Source organism: Bombus flavifrons, chromosome 6, assembly GCF_040668555.2.
Source record: "Bombus flavifrons isolate JBK064 chromosome 6, iyBomFlav1_principal, whole genome shotgun sequence".
NCBI classification, from domain to species: Eukaryota; Metazoa; Arthropoda; class Insecta; order Hymenoptera; family Apidae; genus Bombus; species Bombus flavifrons.
Genome location: NC_138447.1, coordinates 14,750,860 through 14,771,377, shown reverse-complemented (window position 1 = coordinate 14,771,377; position 20,518 = coordinate 14,750,860). Strand labels below are relative to the sequence as shown.

General features: G+C 41.0%; 2 long non-coding RNA genes across 3 annotated transcripts in view; one reads left to right on the top strand and one right to left on the bottom strand.

Annotated features, from left to right (window-relative positions):
* Positions 1-20,174, top strand: part of LOC138180904 (uncharacterized) — a 122,372-nt gene extending 102,198 nt beyond the window's left edge. For both annotated transcript variants that reach the window (XR_011173397.1, XR_011173398.1), the window contains one exon: positions 19,286-20,174. This is a non-coding gene — a long non-coding RNA (uncharacterized LOC138180904). The remainder of the gene's footprint in view (positions 1-19,285) is intronic.
* On the bottom strand, positions 923-4,372 carry LOC138180907 (uncharacterized). Its single transcript, XR_011173401.1, has 2 exons — positions 2,067-4,372; positions 923-1,973 (listed from the first exon to the last, which is right to left on the bottom strand). It is a non-coding gene; the product is annotated as an uncharacterized LOC138180907 (long non-coding RNA).
* Positions 20,175-20,518: the final 344 nt, after the last annotated feature.

The window sequence follows — 20,518 nt, the reverse complement described above, 5'->3', positions numbered from 1 at the left end:
ATCTTGCAATACGATTTATTTTCGTTTACTTGCTTCGCATGGTAATATTCTTCGAGTCATCTTGCAAGGATTCTACGGTATTTAATCTTCAACAGTCATAGTAAAATGGTTTATCAGTGCAGAATCACCGTGCAATTAGCTGGCGCTGCGTTAATAAACGGTACAAAGGATTTTCCCGACTGACGTTCGGACTTTTAGTCGGTGATTAGCGTCGAATTTCGCCGGGAAAACGTTTCAAATTAAGCGTCGCCGCACCTGAGCTTTCTCTTGTGTATTTCGAGAGCACTGTCGTGTGTGAGCACGTAGAAAGAGGCGTGCTCATATTTCACTGTCGCTTGGGGGTGCGATGTTACCGCTCAGTGGAACATTAGAGGATATTATGTATCGCATGCATCAGAAGTATTCCAGCTAAACGTCGCGGTAATTTATACCGAAAGTCGATGATCTTGCGTAAACCTCCGCATTGTCCGTGTTACTTAATGTCGCGATAAATATGCCATAATAATCTGTCTATGAACATATATAAAATTCGTTTAGTAATCTTACTACGGTATTTAGGACTTCGAACTTTTACATTCTAAAATCTCGTCCTCGTTTTGATAAATAAAAAGGTTTTTAACCAATTATGCAACTAGGCAAAACGAATACCTTCCTATCTAGGAAATCGTTTAACAATTAATACACCGAAATCTGTCTTAGTAGATATCGGCTCTCAGATTCTATGATATTGCATCGATTTCGAGTCGACTTCACGTCTCTGATTCTTGATAGTCGGAATAAATAGAATGATTCTCGCGTTAATAATCCCTCGCCAACCAATATTTTTAATATCCTGTATCGAAATATCGTTACCAATGCCCACAGTCGTGACCTGCATCATAAAACGTAGTGCTCAATGCACCTCGTAACATACGAGTGCATATTTCGCTATGCGTAAAACGCGTTATACCAGGGAAGAATTTAGAAAGGAAAGAAAAGAGCAACTGAAAAGAATGCGGGGCGGCTATAAGAGACTAAATGAAGGAATTTACAAACGTTTATGTCGAACAAAACGGTCGAGTTTTCCGCGTGGTTGTACGCTTTGTGCGATCACGGTAATTTCATTTCCCTCGAAACAGGTTGAATAACCATCGAACACTCGAGTTCTCCGCCTACGAGCGTTCAGGGAAATTTTCTATGTAGGCGAATAGAGATATTGCACGCGGTTCGTCTTCCGATTTCTCCTTTTTCTCTTCTTCTTTTCTTCTCCTATTTTATTTTCTTCCGACGAATTAAAGAACTCACCCCTCGCCGTTTTCCCACACAACCGACAGAATAAAGGAGAGAAAGATGCCGGTAATAATAGTGCTCGCGGCGAGGCACGTTGCTCTAGCCGAGTCTATTCAACCTGTCATTCGCGTTTTGCGGTCACCATTGTGATTTGCAATGGTAACCCTTCGCACATCCTGCCTATTGTCGCGAAAACGTTCGTTCCTCTCTCTTGCTCCCACCCCATATAGTTCTATTCCACTCTAGACCGTTTCATTTCCTTGTCTCCTTTGTGCTCTTCCTGCTTGGCTTCTCTTCGCTCGCGTGTGTCACCTACTCTATCACGTTGCTACTTTTTCTTTAATTTCATTCGCTTCGTATAATTTCCATTCCCTCGTTATACACTTTTAACGATTTTTTATTTATCTCTCCGATAGCTCCCTGGTGTCTTTCAAATCGTTTCTCACATGTGATTAGATATTTAGATTTCCTCCTCGATCACTGCTTCTTGTAAATAATACATAAACGTCATCTTCGTACATTTATCCTGACTATCTCTTTGACATAAGTCTTCATTGTTATTCCTCACGCGATTCTAATTATTTAGTTTGATACGAGTGTTCAATCCCATCATTCCTTTTACTCTAATTGCTTCAATTGCTTTAATTCAATATCGTTATCCTTAAAATTGTTACCTTTACAATTACTTCAAATCGCGTCGTTGTCTGGAAGAAAATTCCAGGTTAACATTAAATAACTAGAAATTTTACTCGAATCGACCAGTGTAAGTCAAGTAACAGTTGTTCAACTCCAATTACGTTTTAAGTAGCTTTAAACATTTATGATACTATTAGCCAATCCTTATTGTATTCCCTTCTATTTTCCTCTCTTTCTTCTCTGTATTTTCCAGTTTGCGTTTCTTTCGTTTCACCTATGTCATTTTACCTTCTCGTCTCCCATTTTTCGTAATTCTCGGTTCTATCGTTCGCTTCTACCCCGAGTACTAACTTCACACCCCTTTCCGTTTATTTCTAGCTTCGCTCCTCGCCCTCGAACTCCACACAACGTTCAATTCGAACCGGAAGCGTGTAAGCGCATAATTTTAACGGGCAACGCGTTTCGAAGCGGGTAAACGATCGCGCGTACGCGTGTACGCGCATACAACACGGTTTGTAGATCGTGTGAAAATCGTTGTAGCGCCGCACCGGTTAGACGCTGGTTCGAGCCTCCTCCGGTGAGTTGACACGCTCGATTCTTCGTCCTACTTTCGAATTGATGTAATTATCGAATCGAATTATACGGTTTGCATCCATACGCTGTTATTCGTGTCTCGTTCGAGCTCGTACAATCAAGTCCAGCGTTTCCTTTTCCTCGTTTTTCTGACAGGCTTTCTATCACGGCTGCTGGAATTGTGGTCTGTCTTCGCGTGGGGTACGGTCACTGACTATGCTTGGGACTTCACGCCACGTTAAAACGGTTATTGTCGACTCGACAACGGTGACTGATTGGTTAAAATTGGTTTTCGTGATGTACGGGAATTATTTATACGTTTGTAGCGGCACATGAGCTAGAGGACAATTCGAATCATGTTGTTGTTTTACCTCGGAGTATCAATATCGTTAGAATACACATAATGTGATATTAAATAAACTCCGGGCAAAACAATGTCGCCGCTATGCGCAACCGTCAAACAAATTCGAATTTAAATTTTCCGGCTCTTCCCCGACCAGTATAAATAAACGAACGCGATCGTAAGGTGACTAGTTTTTATCAGTCAGTCTCGAGCGATCTTATTAGCGATTTATACACTGCCTTTAGCGAATCCGTTAGTACCGAGCGAACGTTCTCTGTATTTATTTATTTATTATTTAAAAATATGCTTGACGGTTTTCAACTTCGAGTTATCCGGTCATTTATTATTATAACCACATATTATTATAATAGGAAAAATTATCGCGACCCTTTCGCGGTTCGAAGAAGATTTCAGCTCTTGTTTCTTCTTTATATCGCAAGATTTTTACTATAAATATTCTCGTCGCAAAGAAATCATAAAATCAATTTGATACGTCGACTGTGAAACCTTCGCACGCTTCATAATCTTCATTTACACAGTTTGCAAGACGAATTAGAAATATTTATGTGATTTTAGTCTTAGAAGGAAGGATTTAATTTTTACTTGTAAAATATCATGGATATCAATAAAATCATTTCCAGCACGTAAATAGATCAATACTGTCAATAGATCAATAAAATATACACAACGTATAACAATGAAACTTTGCAAGGAATATTCCGGATTCAAAGCGCCAGGGTTTAAAGAAATACTTGCTCGATCGATTTCCGCCTTTGACGAAGGATGAAGGGTTTGTGGAAGACGGTAGAAAAGGGAAGCAAGCAGCGGTTAGGCTAGGTCAGTTACCCAGACGGAACGAATTGGGTCAAGACGGAGTACCAGCTCTCCGGGGACGGTTTTGTATTATGCGTGAGACGACATATGGTTGCCGTTCGGACCTGCTACATTGTTATTCACGAGTGTTTGCACGTTCTTGGAAGGAACGTTTACGTTTTAGAATGTACATATCTTTAGCTTCAGTTTTGTTGGTACTTCTTACATTCAAATATGTTCGTAATCCAAACATACGTTCTAATTTTTCCTTCCACGAGTTAATCTCCATTTAATTGATCTGCGATAAAAATGTTGGAAATTTCTCTGCGACTCTCGACGATCGAATCCTTCGCGATGATCGTGTCACGTAAACTTGAGGGTTAGATGATAAAACAAGAAGGTTCAGTCGTAACAACTACTGTCTTTATTTTCTAACCAACTTTATTTACTAACACAGCACAGGTTTACAATAATCGAGACTGATCGGAGACATGTTCACTATTCGTAGGTTTAGTGTTTTTCTGTCTAAGTGTTCTCGTCTCGTTACGGAGGAAAGCTCGGTGTGGGTGTGCCCTTTTTAATTAACAACGCGGATTCGCTGTTCGCACCTTTCGTTAGGAAAAGCGAGGGTAACGATCCACGATGCCAATTGGTTATAGGCCACGTTAATAAACGAAGATAGGAGGAGGAAGCCTCCTACCAACGTGGCTAGTAGGTGATATTGTTTATGGGAAAACCCAACTTTTTCGTTAGTTACGTATTGGTAATCAGTAAGAACGTATAATAACCTAAGGACTGTTTCAAGGACCATCCATAAGCAGATAACGCTTACAAAAATACTAAACTAAAAGTTTAAGTCTATGGTGGGTCCCTGGGGTACTTGAGGATACGCGGTGAAGACCTGCACACATTCGGCCTCTAATATGAATTGACGTTCGCACGACGTTCGCATGAATTGACAGTCGCACTGAATACAACGATGGTTAATACGCGATATCATTAAGTGGCAGTTTAAATAATTAAGCTTCCACGGATAAATCAAATCGTTCATATGCAAGTCTAATTTCTTTGTCGTTCTAAACCTCCAAGAAATCTAAAATAATTTTCAGATGCTTACCCGAACGATTGGAATGTTTTTCGATAGAAACAAAATTTCTGTTGAAGAAATTCGAAAATGAATATTCGCTTGAATCGTCAACGATATCGGCGGTTAACGTATGAAGACGTAACTTCTAATACTACAAAAGAATTGCCAACGTAAGGAAAGGATAGAATACAGTCGTAAAACATATAAATTATAGAGAATGAAAAATTGGAAACACAAATAATAGGGGCTAACGTTCGCTGCCCCCGGTCTCCTCCCGCTTCCTCTTCTCCTATTAATTTCTGATTACAGGTTTTGAACGGGAAATTATCCTGTTTCGTGTTCCCGTGGTAAACAAATTCCGGTTTCCGCTCTCGAGAGTCAACCGATAAAACGTTGCAATGCCGCACTTCCGTCTAATTACCATATTTCACGTTTCGTATTCGAACTTTCAATTTGCCCAATAAAGTTTTCATCGACGCGGCTATATGCATCGGCGTCTATCCTCTGGCTAAATATTTCTCCACGAAATAATTTTGACCGAACGATGTATCGTTCGGGACTAACGGTGGTTAGTGTATCTAATTTTAACGAAGCGTAGTCGTTAAACAGAACGGGTTAAATTAAGCGGTGATGCATTACGCTGCCAGTGCATTTCGATTAGATTAAGCCGCGTCTCTATGACGTTCCGCAGAACGCGGTTTGGTTACAAACAATGCATCGGGGAGCAGTAGAGTGCTAATGTTTCCCCATGTTACGTGACACCGTGTCCACTCACGAGTTCTAGCAAACATTTAAATATTATGCTATTAGTTATACTATAGTTTTTGACAATTAAAAGGTACAATGCAGTAGCGTCGCGTTAACCGATCAGAATCTTCGTTAACTGACCGTTGCTATACTCATTGTACTTAGTTAAGATATTCTATCTACCATCTCTAAACCGAGTGAAACCAAAGTTTAACGATTTCTTTATTCCATCTTCGTTTTTCTAATACTCCAACATATCTTGAAAAACGAGAAAATGTTAGCATACGTGTATTAACTAAGACAATTAGCACTTACTAATTTTTCCAGCGAGTCTCAGAGCAATTTGACACAATAATTTACTAACTGGTAATATTAGTCCGATAAATTACGTGTCATAAATCGTGAAAAAAACTAGGATAATCGAATAGTTCGTAACTCGTAAAATTTCATTGGCCCATAAATTTTCTAACTGATAAATTAAAAATCTTGTACTAAGTATAGAACTTAGAACTTCCTTGATTCTTACTTTTCTTATTCTTCGTAACAGAATCTACACGAAATCATACTTTAAAGATATATAACGTGAAAAGTGTATCAAAAATCATTCACCAAACATTCGAAGGTTTTTCGACGTCAGGACGTCGGTTTGTACGACTGGGGGATCGGTTCGTATAGAGCACGTACATAATGTTGGATTTAGTGTCCGCGTTAAGGCTGTCCGAGTTGGAAGCTCGAGCTCGGAGCCGGCGAGATACCGACCGTGTATCGTGATTTGTGGACGTCAATACGGGGGTTACGCGTGACGTATCTCACCGATCATAATTACATCCTGTTACTGGAGATTCTGGCTCCTTGCTCGTCTACCTCCACGCACACTGTCTCCTCCATCGCCATAGACGTCCTTCGATGGTCTCCTGATTTACCGACTTCCTCTCGACTATCGTCTAATGACTCAATCGCTTGTTCCGCTCTGTTGAATCGTTGTATGAACACTCGTAAAAAAAGATCATCGACCAACAACCGCAAGAATAATTATTTTTCAAGCAGTTTAACTTCCTTTATTTCTTTCTCTTCCAAGGGTTAAGAAAAGATCACAAGTGAATCATTGGAAGAACACTTGCCAGAAAGAAGTAATTTCCAGCTGCCATAACTACTTTTACATAAGCAAAAACAACGAAAATACCACAAACTAATACCCACAACAGTATCCTACAGCAATCCAACTATCTTCAGCTACACTAACGATCACTTCCTTCCTAAAAGTTGCAATTTAGTATCACAAACTGATACTTGTAGGATCTGTTGCCTCGAAATTTGCAAACGGAAGCTTTTAACAATCTCTATCCTATCCTTGCCAGAAATTACAGTTTCGTGTCACAAACTAATGCTACCAAAATCACTTCCATATCCAATTACCCTTCTCCTTGTCCAAGTATTAAAAGCAACCAGTAACCATTGATCTCAAACATATTGCACTACCAATATCCCTAACATTCTTCAGTCTGGAATTCCGTCGGAAAAAAGACACATAAAAATATCGAAACGTGGAAAGCGGGCAGTAATCTGGAATGGCAGTCGGTCGTCACGGGTGGCCAGTAATTCGAGTCCGTCCAATTCACCACGATAATTGCATTTCGCGATATGCCGAATCAGTGGATACGTGTCCGGCTAGCCGTAAGGCATCCACGGAGCATCCGAATCCTGTCGATCCTCTCTCCGTTAACCCGGTGCCAGTCGAAGCTACCTCCTGGCGGTCAGCCTTCGATTCGCGCTTCCATCCGGCTTCGACTCTCCCTTCTCGATAATGCTGCGCCATCCCTTCGTGCATAACCTTGCGTGTACATGTGCGAGTACATGCAGGAACGTTTCACCTATTAGTCGCTGTGGAACGGCAGCTCGCCATCACGCGACTCCACCGGCGGGCTAACATCAAAGCCAAAGGCATAGTTGCACTCTGGGGACGGCCTATAACGCGGCGAAGCTGGTTTACCCGGTTGCAGTTCTCTCCCTGAACTCTCTGCTGCCTGCAGGCGGACGACGATACCAACGAGAGGAAGCTGCCTCTACTGCACCGTTGCAATTTCACCCTGAATCTCCTGCCACGAATTTCCCAATCGGAATTTACCAGAATTTCCACCCTTAATGACGCTACCTGCTCCATAGCGTACGTCTTACGTCACGTGAGGATCTCGAGGATCGTTCGTGACGGCCGGGTCTCGGGGATGGTTCGAGCTACGAACAAGGATTTACGTTTCGGTGGTTTCAGGTGTCTTGGTGTTCGTATTATGGGAGTACACGTTTCCATGAGTTTTCTTTAATTGTTCATAGATAGGATATTCGTGAAACGTTGATATTTCTATGCATGGAATTGGAAGAGTAGAACTTTGTGGCAGAAATCTGTTTCGCCTGTCGAATGCCGTAGCGAATAGTTTGGATATTTTATATATTTGAATATTTCTGCAATACTTATCATCCATGCAACTATACATCTTTAAATTTGTCTATGTAACTACCGTACATCAAGTTTAAAGCTTGATTACACGAAGACTCACAATTTATTTATAAGTTATAGCATCGCAATGCGTAATGTTAGATAAACTTGCTTTGCGATGCTTCGTGTTGGATTTAATTTACAAAGTGATTTTACTAAATAACTTTATCTTCAATGTGAATAAATTTATGTTTTCTACGACTGTTGTTCATTCTGCACATCATCCCCATTAGGGTCATAGACCAGACAGAACGCTCATGTTTTTAATGGGTCGTTCTTGAACTCTGACGATATATCGATGTATTTAAACACGTTTTATTTTTTTCACGTGGACTTGCAAACGACATTACCAGGTATATAATTTGCGTCTCTGCGTTCACGCAATCACCGTCATATTTATATTTCATGTTTCACGATTTTACGTTGCAAACACGTAATTGTCACTGTGTCACTTCAAAGCACAGGAAGTTACAAGGGGTAAACCGAAAGAGGGTAACAGATCGGGTTTGCTTTTCGAGAGGCGGGATTTTGTTCAGCGTCACTGGAGTCGAAATTTTACGATCGACATTTTACACTGTAACCTTCTTACCCCACTTTTTTGTTAGGTCAAACGGAGATATTAAATGACGGTCGAGCCAGTAAACGTTGGTAAAGGCAGCGCTATTAGTATAAATACGGTTATAATGCAGAAGTTAGGGTTGCAAAGGGTATAAACAGCCAGTAAATCAACAACTTTAACCTTTGTGCTGAAGGGACTCGAATAGAACTCGAAACCAGAACGAAAGTTTAATACCTGATCCATCTACCGACACAAAACACCAAACTTTCCCTAGTCAATTTCGACGTCACTCCTACTCGAAGTTTAAATGGATAAAACCAAAAAACTAAACGAATCGTGAAAAATGTAAGCTTTGTTTTTCTATTTTAATACGTGTGTATCACCGATTCAGCTACTATAACTTCCATTCACATAACTGTTATTCACTCGAATACTCTTTAAACGAATTCTCAGTTAGCAATCGTCTGGCAGTATGCGTTTATACCTGTCCCTGTATTCTCTCCAATAAATCACGAAATTAACTTGCAAGGAAATATATTCATCCCTGGAGAATGAAAAACCAGAAACGAAACAGTCCATCCGCGAAAGAATCATCTTTGCCCCTCGACCTCGTGACCTCAAACCGAACAACAAGAAAAAAGGGAAAGAAAGAGAAGAACGAAAGACGAAGGCAGCGCAGGTTGGAAAAGGCGAGCAAAAGCCGATCGTCTTCGCCGGTGCGAGTCTTTCACAAGGATCGCCGAATTAATCTGCCATTAATATCCGCTCGGGCACGAAAGAGCAAGCCGGTCGAGTGTGTAAAGCTTCTCTAAACAAGCGGTCGCGTAACAAATGGCAGTCGGTTCTCATTCACGTCCAGCTCGGCCGCTTTAATGCCGCGGCCATGTATGCATACGGCCGGAAGGTGATTAATGCCGAACAGGAGGGTCAAGATCCTTCACGATTAATCAAATTAAGGGGTGGAAGCGCGAGATAAAACTCGCGCCCGTGGAAAAGTCCAGTTAGACGCGTTAACCATCGCCGTCTCTGTCTGTCGGCGAGGTCTCGCCCCGGTTGCTCGACCGTTGAAAGCGGACAATGAAAAATGACGAGCATGACTTATCTGTATCGAGGACTCGCGAGACGAACCACCGGCCTTGAAGGGAGGCGTGACCGACGACGGGGGTTCGTTTCGTCGTCGGTAAGCTGACCGGCCCGAAATATACAGGGTTCGTGTTGAGTAATGACTGCTCGAATTTCGCGACGTTTAAACGGTGCTTGAGAGTTTCGTCAGGGCCATTGGGCGGGAAGAGAGGCTAGCTGATGTCTGGAGGATTAATGTGCCTTCGAGCTCAATTGTTTCCTGATGAATGTTAAACAGATAGGCATTGGCCGTTATTGGAAATAGCGCGTAGTTGGTTTCTAATCAAACGAATTTATCAGGCGATTTGAGGAGGAAGATTTTTAGTTTGACTTCTTGTATTTTTCGTCTGATTCTGACATAAAAGTATTTCGAACGAGAAACATATTTGTTACGGAAGATTTAGAATTGGTGCGATTGTAAGCGTTTATCATGAAACCTTTGATAAATTCTATTTTTACATTAAGTTACTAGCGTCATAAAGGTTAAAGGAATTAGCTCTCGTCTCGCGAATTCGTTTGTAATCACCGATCACATACATGGCACGAAAATCTTGCAGACGTTATCTCGACGAAATCTTTCGCACGTCAGGACAGAAACAATAATTTAATTAACCGAGCCATAGTTTGAACGTGTACGTACTTATGGCGTGTAATACGTACCATGAATATAACTCGTGTTTCTCACATTTTAATCTTGAAATTCGTCTGGCGAGTCTTACGTGGTATTAGGAAGCAAGGGGTGACCAGTGACCGATTGTATTCCGAATGTAGACGACAGCCATGGGAACGATTTACAATAAGAACAAGAAGAACATTTTTCTGAAGGAGTAACGAGAATCGAACAATTCCAAGGTCAGAAATCAGTACGTGCCGAAGCTCGAAAGACCGATCTCGTTATACACGAATCTCGCAGTTCCATCAACTCGGATGACATTCCAGACGAGTCGTTGAATCGTTTCAGCAGGCAGAAATGTCGGAAGAAGTCCAGCACAGCGAGGACAGCATGTAAATGAGTAATTGTCCCGCGAGATTAGCGACGCTGATGTCCGTTGAGAGGGTCTCGTCATCTCGTTCTAAAAGAATGAAATAAAAGGAGAAAAACGGCGAGCCATGACTTATCTGTATCGAGGACTGTGCAGCACGTTCTCTCGAGCGACGAGAGGCGTGACAATCGTAATCCCGATTCGTTCGAGGTACTTGAATGGGAAACGAAACTGGACACTGGTCAGCGAAAGGTTGCAGGGTGCACGAATGAAGATCCTTCGTGCAACGTGGCCACCATTGAAGGTCTAGCCAACGGTGATCGAAGATTAATGGAGGCTCCCGACCGTCCCACGACGATTTGTTATGTCCAATATCTCGCTATTAAGGACGGCTTCGCTGCTGAATATCCTGTTTCTTCGGTGAGATTCGCCACGATTTATTATTAAATGCACGTGTTTTAAAAGATTAGTTTCGTGCAGAAATATCTTGTCCGATAATAATACTACTGATCTTTGATTGGCACTTGAACGTATATTGTGTCGTATATCGTGCGTTATAGGTATCAGGATATTTACTAATTATGTTTACTGAGAAAACGTCAAATTTTGCTTTATTTGGCTTTTTAGATTACAGCGTTACGACAGACGCGTGTTCTGGTAAATGAAACATCCGAAGATCGAAACGCATACACTTGCAAAGGATCACGCAACCACTGTAATTATATAGTGCGATAATACGTTTATAATAAGATGTCTAGGAAATAAAAATAGCGAAAAGTATTGAATCGGTACTTATATACTTACAGCCGATAATGTACGTACTATATGTAAATGATAATAATCAAAGTAATACGACGAGGTACGCGTTAATCATATTTCCATCTCAATAAAAGTTGAAATTAATTTCATCAAAATTACCTGGATAATAGAAAATTGTAAAAGCAAAGAACTTGAAATTTGTCATTTTTATGGGTCTGATGGTTTCTCCTGTTTACTATATAATTTAAAGCAATTACATCTCAACCGCCTTTCAACTCGGAAAGCATTACACGCAACATTACACGGCAATAACCATCGTGAGCGAAAGATCTAATCTCCTCGAATTTACGTTGCTTTTAATTCAATATCCTTCCTTATAAACACACGCTTGAAATACATCAACCCTGAACAGTGGAACGTATCATCCTGCGCAGATTCACGGACCACCCTTTTCGTTCTGACGCGAAGCTCACGCGGTTTACGAGAGTGAAAAGACTGGCCAGCCACGATGATCCCTCGTCGCTCTGCGAGATCAGGTTCCTCGACTACGATCGGTTCTCGTAACGAGTTCATATCTTGCGCATCGTTTGCCTCGAACAGAGGCAAAGCCCGTTCCCAAAACAGGGAACGAATCACGATGTTTCGCGATTCTTTCGAAACTGCACACCTGACGATCCACAAGGGGAAGAAGGGTCTTTGAAGATTCAAATACGCGATGATCGAGCCTAGATATATCGCAGAATCTTCTGACCAACGAAACGAGTCACGGTAGAGTTTGAGCGTAATAGAGATGTTGAGTGCAAAGAGCGAAAACGATCATCGACCGATGAAAAAAGGATCGGATCGCGCTGTGATTTTAGGGGAATTTTTAAGCTGTTTCTAAGTGGTCACAGCAAATTCTAGTATGCTATACGAAAATACCATAAAGCTTTGTGATCGTTTGACTGTGTATTCTTATGCGTTTATGGGAAAATCGAAGATGCAAAAATACTCGGAATACACGTGATACGCAAAGATATATAAAACTATGGTTAGTTCAAAGTACAGTACCGTTTATAATATTTAACACGTGCAACAATTTTCCATCTGGGTTGCATTTTTAAAATTATTTCCATCGAAGTATGAATTTACAGAAATTTAGTGTTCTTTTTCGTAAATGGCTAATCATCGGCTTTTCACCGGTGGCTTTCGCACGTAAGATAGCGGATTCGATGCAACGTACGCGTATCAGTTAAAAACCTATTAGCCGAGATAAGGGAAACGAAATTAAGTAGAACGATAGAAAATTCGTAATACGTTCGATGGAGAGGACGTTTTTCGCAACGAAGAGGGTGACGGTGGTGACATAGAGGGAGAACGCGGAAGCGTAGTGAAATAAAGAGATGCGGAGATACAGAGGGGTAAAGAGGGGTAAAGCGGGGAGGAGTATTCGCAAACACGCGAATTTCAAAAGGCACTCGACTACGCGATGTCCCCGGCATAAGCGACGGGGACCTTTGACGACGTATGCAAATACAGATCGAGCATGATAAATTGCTCTTGTCAAGACACCCGGTATTTCGCACGAGCCCATAGAAACCCGTTTCCATAGGGAACGGATTCCGCATATAATTTCGTCGGCGACGGTTGAGGCTCGCAGCAACGATTCTCTTCTCTTTCCCCGTGTTCTTGTTCCGGCCGCGCTGTCTCTCGGTTTCCGGTGGAAACTTTCGCGAGATCCGTCTCGCCCGATCGAAACGCCCTTCCTCTTCATCCCTTTACGACGCTCCCCTTTCCTAGGCCGGCGTTATCGTCGACGCCGAATTTTGATGGAAATGTCGCGACACGTGCACCTAAATGTAGTTTCATGGCAATACCATGGTAGCTGATCGAATATTGCTGTAAACGAAGAAAACCACTCGCTTTTGGGAATTTATTAAATTTTTATTAAATTTGTTAAATTTATTAATTTCATTCTCCTTGGTTAAGATAGAGGTAACTGGTTTATTAGACACGTGGTTATTTTTACCGCAACGCTGCAAGAGAAGAACGAAGGAACTTAATGTTAGAAGATCTGAAATTCAGATTGTAATATGAATATGCAGCATATTATCATTATGAAGAAATATGCCGAATATTATACCTTTTCTTGCGCGAATCGTTCCTTTTAAACGAAAGAAAGAATCTTTCCTATATATCTGTTTTGTGTATAGCTTTCGTTTCGAAAGACAAAAGAATTAAAAATTATTCAAAGGACATAATCTCGACATAAGGAACTGTAAACGAACCATATTGGGATCCGCGTGAAATCTTCAACCTCATAGTACGAGTTGTAAATGTCAACTATATAAATCGATCGTTCTCACCGTTGAAAAGAATGAATTGCTTATAAATTAGAGAATTCGAAAATATACTTGAAATATCTGTTGTGTGTACGTCGAGGAATCATATTTTCACGATAACGTCAGAAATAATATCAGATCAACATAATACTTATCGAACGATTCAAGTTTCTCTTCATCCCTTTTCCACGTGTTCCTTTTTCTTTCCGTATAACACAAAGCTTCTACAGTCCCAACGTCCCTTCAGAGTCGTTAGAATCGCGCAAGACTTATCTCAGAGACTTGTATATATACCTACTGGGAAACTAGTTCGACTCTCGTCAGAGAGACGAGAGACCATTGGACGGAAGATTTATGTCGCGTTTAACACGGCTGCGCCTTTTGTCGAGGCAGTGGCAACATCACGCCTTCACGACTCCGACAGGGGTTACATCTATCTCGCTGTCATATCGCGTTAATGCAGCATCTCCACCGGTCGCGAGGTTGCTCCACGATTTCGTGGCTAAATCGTCTCATTAACGGGTTTCGTGGGGGGTCCCAGCTCATTTGCATCACACTCGCCCTTTGGAACCGGTCCAGCGACACCGTATTAACCCACTGAGACTGTTTTTACGACTGACTATTTGTTTGTCGTCTGGTGAAAGATGCTGCCTGTCAGTCTGGGAATGATCTTTGTTCTCTGTTACCTGGCCCAATACATTTCTTGTAACGATTTCACAAATTTTCAGACGTTTTGCAATCTTAATGTTTATAGGAATTGTCGTGTACTTGACATTTCCTTAACGAACTCGTTGAGAGTCAGAGATTTTAAGTTTTAAAAATCTGGGAGTTTTATATTATATTAGGTTGTCCGAAAAGTTTCTTTCGCTTTATGAGGAAATAATAGACGCACAATGTTCTTTTGTTTTATATTATTTCGTCGAATTACGTACGATTCATTTTGTTTTGTCGAGATAAACACCGTGATATTTCACAGACTTGGTTTCACGTTTGTACGAAGATGCACTGTTGTACAAAACACGTTTGCGAAAGAAAGACACTTTCCGGACAACCTAATATTACGAGTTTCGTTATTGCTCCGGTTTCAGTTACTGTGAGGTATCGTGTAAGAAATTTGGTACAAAGCGTTTAGAATATAATTTATTCGTAGAATAACAAGCGTTACAGGTAGAAAATATTCTACAGAAATTTATTAAGTAAGTTCCAAGGGAATTTATTTCCAATATTTATCCTAACATAATATTTTTCCCTTTCGCAATGAGATATCTGTTTATACTTTTCTTGGAATATTTCTTTGAGTTTCTTTTAAAATATTTTCTTTCATAGAAGTTTCTGCAAAATTTAAAAGAAAGAACTTTTATTCATTTTTGAAAATATTCGTTTGATATAAATTTGCTTTGAATATATATACCTGATCCATGTGATTATTTCTAACATTTAATATATGCATTTATTCATCTGGTATATCTTATGCTCCTCTCTACCATACGATTCAATTACCATTTTGCACGAGCTTCTTCCTCCATTTGGAGACCTACGTGCACTTAATCGCGGCGAAACGCGTTTCCGATACGGCCAGCGCTCAGTTCCCCTTAATTTCGACGAAGGCAGACGTGATGCACTGATTTTCCCGCCTCTCCAATTTAATCAGTGACCGTCGACGGTCCGTGAGGGCCGATGCAACGAAACCGGATCTCGAACTTCTGATGGAAATGCAAATGTCATCCGTCCGTCTGTCCAATCTGAAATTAGGCTTTCGTGGTCAGGAAATTTTCGTTTCTGGAAATCCACGTTGTCTCTTCGTGCAACACGACGACGAAGATTAAACTCGAATCAATTTTCAGTTTCATAGATTCTTTAAAAATTTCAATTCTTCAACCGCAATTTATAGAACGTTTCATACTTTTTATTTATCCTTTCCTGAATGACGAATTCTTGACAACGTCAGATCTTTATTTATCGGCACGTAATCATTCAGAATTTACAATTGGAAGAGAGAAATATCGCGGAAACTGAACGTAGAGATTTTCCAGAATAATATCGTGCAATGAAATATTTCATTCCAATTCATAGAAACGTGAAACCAAGTCTGTGAAATGTCACGGTGATTATCTCAACAAAACAAAATGGATCGTACGTAATTTGACAAAATGATATGAAACAAAAAAAGAAAATAATTTTAAATGTCATAAAAAGTGTTAAAATATGCAAGAATTACTTTGCGATTATCTTTCTAAAAGGAATGCTATCTATTAGGTTTATGTCGAACCTGAACTTTCCAATCGCGCGCTCTAATTGCCCATCGGTTCCTGTTTATCCGGAGATACGCAGAATACTTCTACATATTTCTCAATCGCTAGCTAGGGCATTAACATTAATCAGTCTGATCGTTAACATTAATCGGTTGATATTACCGGCCAGCTAATCGAGACACTTCGATCGCTGGTCTCGGGTCACCGACGTGATCCACGTCGCCAGAAACGCGTTCATCCATCCGGCAAAGGCGAGACGATCGCTTGGAAATTGAAGCCGCAGAGGCGGAGTCCTCGGTTGACTCACTGGAAACCATGCACCCGAGATTGGCTTCGCGGAAACGCGATCTCTGCTCGAGAGACGACCCCTCTGCCTGTTAACAGTCTAATTAAGATGATAACCTGTTACTAGTGATAACGAGGCTCGCGAACCTGCATCGTACGCGTAAACGGTGGAAACAATTTCGACGGATGAAATAGAACACCGGCGCGATGGCTTAAAACTGTAGAAACCCGTGGGTGGTAGACCGTTTCCTTTTGGAAAAGGATCGTCTTGTTGTTTGTATGAGAGTTTCATTAGGAGCCTGAGAACGGTTCGTCTGCGATCGTTTTCCTAACGATTCGCGTAATTAAGTCGGCTACGAGTATTCGTGCTTTGGAAATTAAGCTGGAGCTTTGCGTTCTTTCGAGAAATATTCCAACGAATCGAACTAAAAATCTGCACATAAATTCATTTAGCTTCGTTCGAACGTTTCTTCAATTTAATTTTGGATTTCTTAACAAAACATTCAACTGATAGATAAGCATAAAAGAGAAGGTGGAACGAATCGGATAAAAAGATTCTTCCTTTTTCTCAGCTAACTTCACTCGAACGCTTCTCGAGCCTGGCTTTGTCCAAATATTTTTCAGAAAATATTCCATTAAATTTTGATCAACAATGAAATGAACTAGATGTAAAGACATATTTTCTCAAGTAAATTCACTCCATTGAAAATGTTCTCCATCCTCTAACCTATCGCCATTCAGTGTATCCTTTTAAAATTCCTGTCACCGCGAGTCATCGCAAGTCTGAATCCTTATCGTACTTCATCGTCTTACACAATCGTGCTTTGAGCTTTCGGCTTCCTGCTCTTCTCGTGGCTTTTACAAAATCGTCGAAAGAGACGAGCTATCAGCGAAGCATGAAATCATTAAACGTCGCCAAAGACCGAACTTGCAGGGAATCTTACTTGGCGCCATGATTCTCCGCGGCGTTCGTTTTAAATGAATTTCCCAGAACGCAGTTTCCATTCAGCGCGATAAAGACGCGTCGACGTTAGTTTCCCCACGGAAGATCGAGTTATTCGCGCGACGAAAGACCATGCAACGTCATTATCGGCTGTTCGAAACGAACAACCTACTCGTCGTCCCTTTTCACCTGTCAAATCGGTGAAACCGGAACGACGAGACTCTCGAACGCGAAACTTATCGTGTATAACGACGTTTTCCAAGTTGAAAAGCGCGGATAAAAAGGAGACCGTGCGAAGGGTAGAAACGAATCCCCATTCACAGAGTCGAGGTGGGTTCTTTGGAATCTTTTCTAGTCGCGTGTGGCGTTGGTCAGATTTCTAGCCGTTTGCACGAGATTTTCAGAATGTCCTGGGGTATCACGAGAGGGAGTTTCATACCGTTGATAAACGCGGTTGGGTAGGTGTCGTCGGAGAAAATAGGGTTGGAAAAGTGGAAGTTAATTGGGTCTGCGTGGAGAAACCGGAGAATATGTCGTTCCAAGGGTGTAGGAAACCGTGTTCGCTAGTGATGGAGCTTCAAGTGTACTTGTGGTGAGGATGAGAGATTGAAATATAGAAAATCGAAAGGTAGAAGCTTTCCTGTTTTGTTTCAGACTGTAGTGTTTGAATTATTAACTGACGTCGAATATTTTTCATACAATGTGCGACAAAAAATGAGATTGTGCCTGTACCTTCTTTTATTAAAGAAATTCAGAAAAATTCGACTAAGATCGCCTCGACGTAGTTCTCTTTCGACTTGACACACAGCCGTATGCACCATCGTATGTCAGCGTTCAAAAGGATTTCTGTAAATCATTTTCTGCGACGCAGATCGAGAAGCGTCGTTTTCGTTTTTACACTTCTTGTCGACGAAAAGTGGTGGACTTCTTTAATTCAAAAACACGCGCACGGGACATGCAATCTCATGCAAAAGACAAGAAACTTGATGTTTATTCGTTGTTCAGTTTTCTTGTCCGACATTATTCAACCGAACGCGCCTATAAATCGAAGATGCGTCCACTTGTACCGAGTGCAGCGATCGAGCTGATTTTTGCAACATTGTCGCTTGACAAGAGATCTTTGATAGTCGGTTTCTTTATTTTTCCCCTCCAACTCCTGCTTCCAGAGCTATAAATTCGTCTTTTTTTAGCGATTTCATCGTAAGAATCGCAAAGAAAAAGGCTCTCGAAATCAGTTATGATCCTCGATTAAATTTCATTTACGTTTCTTAAAACATTCTCTGCCTTTCTTCAAATCAAATGATCAAATATCAAATCTGTTGATATTTTCATATATTCGATTTCACATCCAATTACAATGTAACCTGGATAACTCGAACCTCTATAAGACTACAATTTTGTCCATTCCCTTGCGCTCTGCGAGAACTTGCAGAAGTCGAAATAAAACTTACATTGACTGAAATTATCTGCCACGTGTCCAGACACATAACTTTACTTCTGTAACTCGAGTTTAGAATAGTCAGACTTCCACAGGTCCTCTGTAAATTTAGCCCTGTAAGTCGAACTTTTATAGCTGCAGCCTCTGCAGCTCGTAGTGTACCTATAGCTACGCTTCCAGCTGTTAGGATTGTCTCGAATAACATAAAACGAAAAACATAAGACGACACAAGCCGTATCAGTACTTCTTTGTCCTTCGACCACGTGCATTCCATAGAAACTAATCGTTTTTCGTCGGTCGAACGCACAATTGCCACCATCTGCCGCGTCTTTAACTTTTGGAGTTACGTATGTTGAATAAAATGGGTTCTAAGAAGAAGCTCGAAATACTGAAACTTTTCGACAAAGTGAACGTAATTGTGTCTTCGTACAAAGCCTCCGAATGTTGGATTTTCGTTCGTCGAACCTCTTTTACTCGCCAATTTCGATAAGTCGAAACTTCTACAAAATTGGCGATTTTAGTTCTTCCATTGAGATTCGAGTTATCAAGGTTCGGTCTTAATGAGACGAATCGTAGAAATCCTCAATCTTTTCTCAAATCCTTATACTCCTTCATCGATTCACCGAGTAATATTTTCTAACCATAAAAATTTGTCTGCTTTCAGGAACGGAACGTCGCATCGACGCGATGATTTCTCATCGGCTAAATTCAAACAACATCGCATCCAGCGCGTCTTTAAAGCGCTCAGTCGATCCATCGGCAATTTTTCACGCGATTTCAATCCACGAGGGAAGCGCGTCTGGCTGACGACGCGGAGGCGGCCCATGCGAGCCGGCCCGCACAAAGGCGCATCCTCGCGAGGAAATTTATCGCGACGGGACGACGTTTCCCGTGAAAAGCGTCGAAGAAAGAAGATAGAAACGAGGCGAGGAGCGCGGAGAACGCAGCAATCTGGTGAATAGGCGCGCCTTCCAGAAGCGTCGCGAATCAATTCCCGGATTGACTCTGCACCAGGTTGCCGCGCCGATTTTTCAGCTTTCTCCAGGCGGAAAACTCGCACGTCTCGTATCCATGGCATATTTGCCTGGTTACTGAATGGAAAATGGATCGACAAGAATGCAATATCGGAACTCGCGAACAATCGTTCGATGTCAGGTAATAGAGACGATATCGATATGCCAAGAATTTTTGTTACCTTTGATCGTTGAGTGAAGCCCTTCGTGTTTAAGGTATTTATTTATTTAACGATTATTTAACGTGCTTGACTATTATTATGGTTACTATAGTGATCGATACTGGACTTGTCATTGGCGATTTGCAAGTTAATTAAGGTATTCGAATTAAAGAAACGTTGATGGAAATTCAGTAAATCTTTGATACTTTTGATATCACTTTGATCGATCATTTTGATTTAAAGTGCCAGTTGCATCTGTTATAAAATACTTGGCAAAAGTGTTCGTGTACTCTATCTCAATCAACATAGATCATATCTTACTCTACAAAGATACTCGAACAACTAAGAAGACGAAGTTTTGCCAAGTTTTATTATTTCAAAGTATCAGGTCTGTAAATATGAAACCGGAATTTGCCTATAGATGGCCCTAGCTGATAATGTAGTTATCATTAAACTACGTCATTGATGCCAAAAGTCTTTGTTGACATCTCACAAACATTTTCCACTCGGAACAATACAAGTTTCATACGACAGCATAGTTTGTAATAGCGTTGAACGTGTCAAATTTTGTGCCTGGAAACTACGATTTGCGGACAGCATTGATTTTCTGTTACCATTCGAAGAAAACTGCTGCAGAATCGCATCGAATGCTTGTCTAAGCTTACGGTGAGCATGCTCTTGGTAAATCACAGTGCTTTCAGTGGTTTAAAAAATTCAGAAGTG